The sequence below is a fragment of the Triticum aestivum genome, chromosome 2B, assembly GCF_018294505.1.
Source record: "Triticum aestivum cultivar Chinese Spring chromosome 2B, IWGSC CS RefSeq v2.1, whole genome shotgun sequence".
Lineage (NCBI taxonomy): Eukaryota > Viridiplantae > Streptophyta > Magnoliopsida > Poales > Poaceae > Triticum > Triticum aestivum.
The window spans coordinates 532,164,192-532,174,901 of record NC_057798.1 but is presented as its reverse complement, the minus strand read 5'-3'; positions in this window follow the sequence as shown (position 1 = coordinate 532,174,901).

Here is a 10,710-nt window from a genome sequence, read left to right as displayed (position 1 = left end):
CCCATGTAACTAGTACTGGGGTGTTCGTGGAAAACCCGAACACTCTTTATCCAAAGTTTTGGTCCCTTAAGGAGGTGTCCAGCGCAGCGAACCAGGCAATCGGACTATACAGATTTATAACCTTCACTTAGCCATAGAAGTATATGATTTTAAATTTTGGTGAAGCCCCTAGAATCCGGAAGGCCGAATTGGGGCGCTATACACGCCTATATCGGACAAAGCCGAATTAACGCCTAAAGTGGAAAATCTTTAAGGATTTTAAGACCTCTCAATAGCGACTAGTCTCTCGCCACATCATGTCGGACAGTTTTGTGCTTTCTCTACTCAGGTGCTCGTCCGGCAGAACCAGGGCACAATCATAGTAGTTCTCCCTGCGGTACCTTAGCCGAATTAACGGAATGTAAGGCACCAAAGCAAGGGAGCCGGGCTATCCCAACCGTAACCCAAGACATGATTCAAAGCTGATGCATATAAATAAGTTCCGGGTGCCGCACTATTGAAAGTGTTCGGACTTAACTTGCCGTATTATGGGGTACCCTAAGAATCCCCTGGCAAACTACACGTACCAAAGTGTACGGATGCAAAATTAAATAGACATTTATTAAAAATGCTCAAATAAATATAAGTAAGCTGAAGCTATTTGTGGTCTCCCATTGATGAATAATATGTTCAAGCGTATGTTTACAATGTATGCATTAAGCGGAGACAAGTAGGATTATTTGACATATCCTATCCAGGGGCATGCTACGTACAGATAGATAAAGCAGAAACAACGATCATAAATAGATTCCACCTGGGTGTTTCCTGCTGTGCCCAAAGCCTGTTGCCTCCTGGGTTTCTTCTCCTAAGTAAGTCTGACAATCCAGCTATTCTGGAGAAGCTGCACTAAAGCAATGTCCTTAAAGGTGAATGGAAAGGTTATGAAGTGATACCGTAATGTTGACTGAGCCCCTGAGACGCCTCCGCCTGTGCCCATGGTACTTTGAGTGCGTAATTGTGTACACGTGGCACAAATGCTGCTTTGATGGGATTTGAGCGGAGGCCGGACTGCTAGTCCTGCTCTTGTCGTGCCTGCTGATCTTGCTGCGGGGTGTTCCGCCCTCGCTTGATGGAGCTTGAAGATGTCGTCGCCGGATTGGTGGTTTGCCGGAGGAGGCCGCATTGTACTTCTGCCGCAAGGGCCGCAGTATGTTCTTCTATACGAGAGAGCGGTCCATATTCCCGTTGACTGTTATACCCCGCATGGGCCTGGCATCTTGAGCTTGAGGTATGCATAGTGTGGTACCACATTGAATCTGGCAAATGCGGTTCGTCCGAGAAGGGCATGGTAACCACTGCAAAAAGGGACGATATCGAAGATTAGGGCTTCACTTCGGAAATTATCCAGAGATCCGAAGACCACTTCCAATGTTATAGAGCCCGTGCAACGGGCCTCTACTCCAGGAATGACACCTTTAAAGGTGGTTTTGCTGGGCTTGATCCTTGAAGGATCGATGCCCATCTTCCGCACTGTGTCCTGATAAAGCAGGTTCAACCTGCTGCCTCCGTCCATAAGGACTCTTGTGAGGTGAAATCCGTCTATAATCGGGTCTAAAACCAATGCGGCTGAGCCGCCATGACGGATGCTAGTAGGATGATTCCTACGATCAAAGGTGATCGGACAAGCTGACCATGGGTTGAATTTTGGGACGACTGGCTCCATCGCATATACGTCCCGCAGTGCTCGCTTCCTTTCCCGCTTGGGGATGTGGGTGGCATAGATCATGTTAACCGTTTTCACCTGCGGGGGGGGGGGGGGGGGGGGGGGGGCGGGGCGGGGATTCTTCTGGCCCCCCATGTTCGAACGCCGGGGCTCATCGTCATCGTTGCTGTGCAGCCCCTTGTCCTTGTTTTCGGCATTTATTTTGCCGGCCTGTTTAAAGACCCAGTAGTCTCTGTTGGTGTGGTTGGCTGGCTTGTCTGGGGTGCCATGAATTTGGCACGAGTGCTCCAGTATATGGTCCAGACTGGACGGTCCTTGATTGTTTCGCTTGAATGGCTTCTTCCGATGACCGGATTTTGATCTGCTGAATCCGGCATTGGCCGCCGTATCCTCGGTGTTGTCGCCATTGTTCCGTTGATTGTGTCTGTTGTGTCGTGGCTTGCCATTATTGTCCCGGACATCTGAAGTTCCAAAATGTGGCGTAGTGCTACTGCGAGCTAACCTGCTGTCCCCGCCCGTGCAAAAGCGGGTCATTAGTGTCGTAAGAGCTGCCATGGACTTGGGTTTCTCCTGGCCGAGGTGTCTGGCGAGCCACTCGTCACGGATATTATGCTTGAAAGCCGCCAGGGCTTCGGCGTCCGGACAGTCGACTATTTGGTTCTTTTTAGTTAGGAACCGAGTCCAGAATTTCCTGGCTGATTCTCCGGGCTGTTGAGTTATGTGGCTCAAGTCATCGGCATCCGGAGGTCGCACATATGTGCCCTGGAAGTTGTCAAGAAATGCGTCTTCCATGTTTTCCCAACTACCAATGGAATTTGCGGGCAGGCTGTTTAGCCAGTGCGGGGCAGGGCCTTTGAGCTTAAGGGGAAGATACTTGATGGCATGTAGATCATCTCCGCGGGCCATGTGAATGTGGAAAAGGAAATCCTCGATCCATACCGCGGGGTCTGTGGTGCCATCGTATGATTCGATGTTTACGGGTTTAAACCCTTCTAGGAATTCGTGATCCATCACTTCATAAGTGAAGCATAGGGGGTGTGCGGCGTCCCTATGTCGGGCTATGTCACGGCGCAGTCGGGCTGCGTCTGACTGGTTGTATTCGGCCCGGCCGGATTTGCTGTTAGTGTATCCGGTATGACAGTCATTGTCATGTGCTTCGGCGCACCCCCGCGATCCGTAGATCAATCTTGGTTGTCCTGCGACGTTATCTAGTTTATCACACAGGTCCTGGGTATTGCCCCGGGCCGTAGTAAACCGGCGCGGGGGTACTGTAGGACCTTGAAGTATGTCTAGAGGGGGGGGGGGATTAGACTACTTGACCAATAAAAACTTAACCTTTTCCCAATTTTAGAGTTTGGCAGATTTTAGCTATTTTAGGACAAGTCAAGCAATCATCACACAATTCAAGCAAGCATGCAAAGAGTGTATAGGCAGCGGAAATTAAAGCATGCAACTTGCAAGAAAGTAAAGGGAAGGGTTTGGAGGATTCAAACGCAATTGGAGACACGGATGTTTTTGGCGTGGTTCCGATAAGTGGTGCTATCGTACATCCACGTTGATGGAGACTTCAACCCACGAAGGGTAACGGCTGCGCAAGTCCACGGAGGGCTCCACCCATGAAGGGTCCACGAAGAAGCAACCTTGTCTATCCCACCATGGCCGTCGCCCACGAAGGACTTGCCTCACTAGCGGTAGATCTTCACGAAGTAGGCGATCTCCTTGCCCTTACAAACTCCTTGGTTCAACTCCACAATCTTGTCGGAGGCTCCCAAGTGACACCTAGCCAATCTAGGAGACACCACTCTCCAAGAAGTAACAAATGGCGCGTTGATGATGAACTCCTTGCTCTTGTGCTTCAAATGATAGTCTCCCCAACACTCAACTCTCTCTCATAGGATTTGGATCTGGTGGAAAGAGGGTTTGAGTGGAAAGCAACTTGGGGAAGGCTAGAGATCAAGATTCATATGGTAGGAATGGAATATCTTGGCCTCAACACATGAGTAGGTGGTTCTCTCTTAGAAATGGTAAGTTGGAAGTGTAGGTTCGTTCTGATGGCTCTCTCCACGAATGAAGAGGAGGTGGAGGGGTATATATAGCCTCCACACAAAATCTAACCGTTACACACAATTTACCAAACTTGGTGGGACCGAATCGTTAAACTCGGTCGGACCAATTTAGTAAACCTAGTGACTGTTAGTGATTTTCGGTGGGACTGACATGCATCTCGGTGAGGCCGATTCGGTTAGGGTTAGGGCATAACGTAATCTCGGTAGGACCGATTACACAAACTCGGTGAAATCGATTTTGGTAATAAGCTTTCTAGAGAGTTGGTCAGGTAAACTCGGTGGGACCGATTTGCTCTTTTCGGTGAGACCGAAATGTTACAAAAGGGAAACAGAGAGTTTACATTGCAATCTCGGTGGGACCGATCGCTCACTTTGGTTTGACAGAAATGTTACGAAGGGAAATAGAGAGATTGCAACCCCATCTCGGTGAGATCGAGATCCCTATCGGTAAGACCGATTTGCTTAGGGTTTGTGGCAATGGCTATGACTTTTGGAATCGGTGGCGCCAGATAGAAAGAATCGGTGTGACCAATTTTGGCTTTAGGTTTAGGTCATTTGTGGATGTGGGAAAGTAGTTGAGGGTTTTGTAGCATATCACTAAGCACATGAACCAAGAGGCTCATTAAGCAACACCTCATCCCTTCTTGATAGTATTGGCTTTTCCTATAGACTCAATGTGATCTTGGATCACTAAAATGTAAAATGAAGAGTCTTGAGCTTTTGAGCTTGAGCCAATCCTTTGTCCTTAGTATTTTGAGGGATCCACTTTCATCATCCATGCCATGCCATTCATTGAGCTTTCCTGAAACAATAGTCTTGGAATAGCATTAGCTCAATGAGCTATATGTTGTTATGAATTACCAAAACCACCTAGGGATAGTTGCACTTTCAATCTCCCCCTTTTTGGTAATTGATGACAACATATAGATCAAAGCTTCGACAAATGATAATAAAATTTAAATAACATCGTCGCTGTGAGAAGTATGTGATAAGCAAGAGCTCCCCCTAAATTTGTGCATAGTTTTAGATTTGCTTTGGACTGCAAATGCACAATGAATTAGGCTCATGGGTTACTCTTCCATGTCACATACATCTTGGTGGAGCGCTCAAAATAATAAACAATGAATACATGCACTCATCACCAAGCATAGTGAGTGATCACATAAGATAGATAGGATAATATCAAGCATGCATAAGTGTAGCTTATGATCAAACACATGATCATCAGTGTCTCACAAGCATAGCATCTCAACCAGAAGCAAACAAAGATTGAAAAACCACCAAATAAAGCAAGAGAGAACAAAAGCAACACACTCTCTCTCTCGAAGCCTATGATCTATACATTTTTCTCCCCCTTTGGCAACAAGTTACCAAAAAGTTCATAGAAAATGCATAGTGCTAGATCAGCTCTCAGCCTTGATCTTCAGTTGGTGGTGTCCTGATAACTCCAAGGATGAAGGCTTTAGTTGAAGTGGATGGAGCTGGAGGAGTTGGTGCTGGAGCTGGTTGCACTGGAACTGTAGGGGCAGTGGCTGGTGCTGAAGTTGTTGCTCTAGTGTCTTTCATTGGCACTGCAACTGACCTCTGGGCTCTGGGCACTCTGGCAAACACATTGGTGGTAGTCTTGCCCTTCCTCTCCTGCATGTCATCCTGCGGCTGCTCCACAACTGACTGAATCTCAGTTACCTTGACATCTAGATCATAGAATTTTTGTTCCATGATTCTTTCCAGGCTCTCCTGGTTTTGAGTTAGGGTGACCATCCCCTTCTCAATCCTTAGAGATGATGCTATCAAGTAACCAAGCTGCTCCTGTTTGGTTTTCAAGAAATATTCAGATGCCTCCTCTTGAGTTGGCATCTTGGCAGCCTTCTCCCTCTTTGCCTTCTCCTTCTTCTCCTGAGCTTGAACTGATTGTGGATCATCTTCATTCATGACAACCTCATTGTCCTCAAAGTCTGGATAAAGTGGAAAGTGTTCCTTATCCAACTGATATTTTCCTGTGCCCATCTTTGAGTTTATCAATTCTTGAATCTGAGGTGCATATCCACAACTCCTCTTCTGATCTGCTGCAGTCCTCTTGATTGTTTCAACTATAAGGCTCATGACTTTGAATTTTTGTGGCACATCAAATAAATGCAACATATTGATGGCATGCCCTCTGATCATGTTGTGGTCACCTAACTTGGGAAACAGAGTGTGCCTCAGAATCCAATTGATAGTAGGCAGCCCTGACAACAGAAAATGGACTGATCCAAAAGTGAAAGTCTCTAGGGCTTTGTCTGGGATCTCCTTGTACATGTGTGCCATGGTATTGTGTCCCATTTTCTTCTTGGCATATACATCCAGATCATCATCATTTTCCTTTGGGGCATTTATCAGACTTGCCCATTCTTCAATAGTGGACTGGTACCTTGTACCTTCAGACATCCAAACTATTTTTCCATCTGGGTAAAAGTGTGTTGTGGAGTAGAACTGCATGATAAGCTCATCATTCCAGTTGGTGAACTTCTGTCCAACAAAATCTGCAACTCCACAAGCAACAAAGCTGTCTTGCACTCCAGGATAGTGTTGTTCATTTTCCTTGATGAATTTCCAGTCAACCCACCTCATGTCACAGACTATGGGCTTCTTGTCCAACAGAATTGTTTTATAGAAGTCCTGCTGTTCCTTTGTGTGGAACATGTAGTCAACAGCAGTTCTTCTTCTTGAAGCATATGGATCTTCTATTCTCCACAGTCTCAGCCCTTAATCCTTCCTGATCCTCATATCTTCAGTCACAGGATGGGCATCATTGTGATCTGGTATCTTTGGCTTGAGCTTCCTTAGAACCTGTCCTTCTTCATCTGAATCTTCAGCAACATTGGGCACTGGGGCCTTGTTCTTCTCAGCAGCTGGAATACTCCTAGTATTCCTCTTTGGAACTTGCTTGGCCTTGGAGGCAGCTTTGGGTGATTCCTTGGGCTTGGATGTTGCAGCCCCTGATCTGATTGCATCTCCCATAAGCTTAGCTGCCTTTGGAGCTGGTGCAGCAAGCTCTTCCTCTTCCATCATGGAAGGTTGACCAACAATTTTGGCCATGGTCTTCTTGACCCTCTCCTTCCTCTTCTTTCCTTCAGCAGCTGGCTCTTTGGGATCAGGCCTTTTAGGCAGTTGAGTTGATGCTCTGGCCTTGGGCATAGGTTGCCTTCTTGCAGGCCTTTTAATCTTCATGCCTGGCTTTATATCCTTTGCTAAGCCATATTCCTTCTTGAGCACCACTTTCTTGGAAGTAGCCTCATCTTCCTCAGCTTTGTAATCTTCATCCTCTGAATCTGAAGTTCTTTTCCTCCTTTGCCTAGTTGCAGCCTTAGGCAAATTGCTAGGAGTACTTCTGCTCCCTTCATCTGAAGTTGAGAGACTAGTGCCCTCACTCAAGTCCATCTGCTCTTCTGACCTGTTCTGACTGTCACTTTGATCAGACATACTGCAAAAGCTGACTGCTAACCCTGTGAAGAGTTATAGATGAGATAGAAAAGATGAGAATCACAAAATGCAGAGGTATTTGCAAAAGAATGACTCAAAAGTTCAGTCTTAGTTTTCCACAGAAAGCATTTTGGATCCACCGATTTTCAAACTCGGTGATACTGAAGCAGTTTTGGAACCTAAACTGATGATCTCGGTTGGACCGAGTTTCAGTTCGGTGGTACCGAGACTGCTAGGGTTTCACAGAATCCTCAAATCGGTTGCACCGATTAGTAATTCTCGGTCAGACCGAGAGTCACTAGTGCAATGGCATAAGCCAAATCAGTGAGACCGAGTTTTTCAACTCGGTGGGTCCGAGATGGTTTTGGCGGAAACCTAAACCTAAAACTTTGAATCACGTCTAATCTATGAACTACTTTGGCTGGATAAAAGAGTTTCAATCGTGGCAAGAATCAATATGAAAACAATGTGCCAAGAATCAGATGAGGATAGCACAAAGATTAAGTCCATACCCTAACTTGGCGGTGGACTTGCTACGGCGCAACGGCGGGGACGAAATCCGTTGACGGCGGCGGAGACCAGCAACAGGAGGCTGCTGGCGACGAGGAGACGATCCGGAGACCACGATGGCAGAGCGAGCTGTTGCGCGGGCGAAGGGTTTCGGAGAAATTTCCAAAATTTTGCCCGTGGCTATATATATAGCTCGACCCTGTTGGTGTGACCGAGTGGAACAACTCGGTGGCACCGAGATGCATAACTGTGTTCAGTTACAGCAAATCGGTGAGACCGAAAAGTTCAAATCGGTTGCACCGAGATTGAAAACTCAGATCAACTTGATGATCTCGGTAGGACCGAAATGGAAGGATCGGTCAGACTGAGAATCACTAAGAGGTTTTGGAAGTTTAAGTCTATGACGAATCGGGGACTCCGAGTGCTCCTCACACAGAGTGGTTCGAATCTGACTTGATCAAATTTTGTGATGTAGCATGAATAGAGTTTGAGAGGAGAAAAGCATAGATAGCTAAAGAAGGTTCTTAGGCATTCTTGTCCATCCACTTGGCACAAAGAAAAGAATCCAAACAAACAAAACAACAAGTGGATGTCCTTGAATGAGTAAAATATGCATCAACATGCTCACACAATAAGATGGCAATTGAAATATGTGGCAAAGCATGCACAACCAATTTTAGCATCTATCAAGCAATTGGCGATGACTAGGTCATCTATATATGAGTATATTGACTTAGGAGTCAAATGAGAACATTTGATCATAGGTCATACTCATCGTTTAAGCTCAAGTGGGGTTACCACTTTTACATAATGCATTAATGTGTTCACACCATTAGAGTTGCTTTGACTCAATTCTTAGAGTTAAGCTCCCCCTAGATGTGAGATCCCCCCTTAGAGGGATGAACTAACCTTGGGTTTTGTCGATGATGACTTCATGTAGGTGTTGAAGATGTAGATGCTCAATGTTGATGTAGATCATTTGGAGCAATCCTTTGGAGTGAGTTGCACTTTTAACTTGACTACATGGGTTAGTCCCACAAGGAACAAACAAGAATATCCATAGACAGAGTGATGCACACACAAGATGATGTCCATGAAAACATTAGGTTACCTTGTCCCTTGCCTTACCAACATGAGGGTTTGTGACTCCTTGAACTAGTGCAAGATGTGAAAGTTGATTGCACTTGTTCTTGCCAAAATGATATGAGTGAAGAATGTTGGCGGAGTCACCCTCAAGAACTCTCTAGTTCTTCTTCTTCGGGATCCACATCATCTTGATGGGAATCCTTGGAGTTGTAGTTGTACTTGATGAAGTAGAACTTGACGTAGTCTTGGGGACCCACTTGAACGAGGCTTTAGGTGCTTCTTCAAATGCATCAATCTCTTCTTGAAGCTTGTCCTTGCCTTTGTTCTTGTGGTCTTGTGGTGGAAGATCATCTTGAGCTTGTGTCCCCTTGAAGGAAGTAGGATCATACTTCTCTTATTGAGGAACAAACTTTTTCTTGGGGTATTGATCTTCTTCCCACTCAACTCCATTGGCGTTGAACTTTCGTTCAAAACCAACACCTTGATTCTTCTGGTGCCTTCCTTGCTTGCGTACAATTTCCTCGAATTGCTTACTCCCGGCAAGGCTCTTGTAAACACCTTTCTCTATAATTCCCTTCAATAAACTATTTTCTTGCTCAAGTGTAACTTGGCTAAGAGAATCATTAGTGGAATCAAGAGAACTACTAGAAGCAACAACATTGGATTTGACATTATTATTGTTACTACTAGAGGAAGTATCTTTCTTGTACTTGTTACTAGACTTGACTTGAGGCATGTAAGTAGATAAGAGTAAACGCTTGGCAATGTAAGAAGAACTTTTCTTGCGGAGATCATCATTGATTGCCTTTAAGAACTCATGCTCTTGCTCAAGATTGAGCTTTTCAAAGCGTAACTTCTCATGAGCCCTTAAAAGTTCTCGATGATCTTCGAAGATAGTTTCATGAGCCAACTTAAGAGTGTTTAGTTCTTTAGTTAGAAGCTCAATTTTCTCCTTATCATTGTCATTCATTTGATTAGCATGATTAATTGACGTTTCATCATAGTATTCATCACTAGAGTTGTCAACAAGTAAATCATCATCCACAAGCAAGTCATCTTCATCACTATTAAAATCAACATACTCGGGATGTGTTACCTTTGGACCTTTGGCCATGAAGCATCTTCCAACACCTTCATTTGGTGAGTCAAATATGTCGTAGGAGTTGGTTGACACAAGTGCTAGACCGGCAACACCTTCATCTTGAGTATATTCGGAGTCAGAGTGATAGCTTCTCTCGGAGTGATTGTCGGAGTCGGAGCTGGAAACCCATTCACCAATATGAGCTTGATGTCTTCGTTTTGTGTAGCTCCTTGATGACTTTTCCTTTCTTTCCGAATCCTTACTTCTCCGTGAGGGTCTTCGTTCATAATGATCATCTCTATTACTCCTCTCTCTTGGTGGTGATTCTTCTCTTTTGCTCCTTCTTCTTGGAGAATCTTCCCTTCTTTTGTAGGGTGTCGTACACTCATTGGAGTAGTGTCCGGGTCTCCCACAATAGTAGCAATTGCGCTCTCGACTAGAAGATCTCTTGTCATTGTAAGACCTTGACTTGGAGCTTCTTTCTTTGCTTCTACTTTTGTAGAATTTGTTGAAGTTCTTCACCATTAAGCTCAATTCTTCATTGAAGGTTGGTTTCTCACTTGATGATGTGGGGGCTTCACTTGAGGCTTTGTAAGCACCACTTGACTTGTTGTGAAGTTCCTCCTTATCCTTGAGTGACATCTCATGAGCAACAATCCTTCCAATGACTTCTGTTGGCTTGAGATCTTTGTAGTTTGGCATCATTTGGATCAATGTGCACACAGTATCATACTTTCCATCCAATGCTCTTAGGATTTTCTTGATGATGAATTTGTCGGTCATCTCTTCACTCCCTAAGCCGG